Consider the following 1,261-nt stretch of genomic DNA (forward strand, 5'->3'; position numbering starts at 1 on the left):
TTATTGATTTGTTTGACTTAATTTTATATCCAGCTACTGCACTGAAGCTGTTTATCAGGTTTAGGAGTTCTCTGGTGGAATTTTTAGGGTCACTTATGTATACTATCATATCATCTGCAAATAACGTTATTTTGGCTTCTTCCTTTCCAATTTGGATCCCTTTGATCTCCTTTTGTTTTCGAATTGCTCTGGCTAGGACTTCAAGTACTATATTGAATAGGTAGGGAGAAAATGGACAGCCTTGTCAATCCCTGATTTTAGTGGGATTGCTTCCAGCTTCTCTCAATTTACTTTGATGTTGGCTATTGGTTTGCTGTAGATTGCTTTTATTATGTTTAGGTAGGGGCTTGAATTCCTGATCTTTCCAAGACTTTTTATCATGAATGGGTGTGGGATTTTGTCAAATGTTTTCTCAGCCTCTAACGAGATGATCATGTGTTTTTTGTCTTTGAGTTTCTTTATATAGTGGATTACATTGATGTATTTCCATATATTAAACCATCCCTGCATCCCTGGAATGGAGCCTACTTATTCATGATGGATGATTGTTTTGATGTGTTCTTGGATTCGGTTTGCAAGAATTTTATTGAGTATTTTTACATTGGTATTTATAAGGGAAATTGGTCTGAAGTTCTCTATCTTTGTTCTGTCTTTACCTGCTTTAGGTATCAGAGTAATTGTGGCTTCATAGGATGAATTGGATAGAATACCTTCTGTTTTTAGTTTGTGGAATCATTTGAGAATAACTGGAATTAGGTCTTCTTTGAAGGTCTGATAGAACTCTGCATTAAACCCATGTCGGTCTGGGCTTTTTTTGATTGGGAGACTATTAATGACAGCTTCTATTAATTTAGGTGATATAGGACTGTTTAGGTCATTAATCTGATCCTGATTTAACTTTGGTATCTGGTATCTGTCTAGAAATTTGTCCATTTCATCTAAGTTTTCCAGTTTTGTTGAGTATAGCCTTTTGTAGAAGGATCTGATGATGATTTGGATTTCCTCAGTTCTGTTGTTATGTTTCCCTTTTCCTTTCTGATTTTGTTAATTAGGATGCTATTCCTGTGCCCTCTAATGAGTCTGGCTAAGGGTTTATCTATCTTGTTGATTTTCTCAAAGAACCAGCTCCTGTTTTGGTTGATTCTTTGAATAGTTCTTTTTGTTTCCACTTGGTTGATTTCACCCCTGAGTTTGATTATTTCCTGCTGTCTACTCCTCTTGGGTGAATTTGCTTCCTTTTGTTCTATAGCTTTAAGGTGTG

Source organism: Mus pahari, chromosome 2 (assembly GCF_900095145.1).
Source record: "Mus pahari chromosome 2, PAHARI_EIJ_v1.1, whole genome shotgun sequence".
In the NCBI taxonomy this organism is placed as follows: Eukaryota; Metazoa; Chordata; class Mammalia; order Rodentia; family Muridae; genus Mus; species Mus pahari.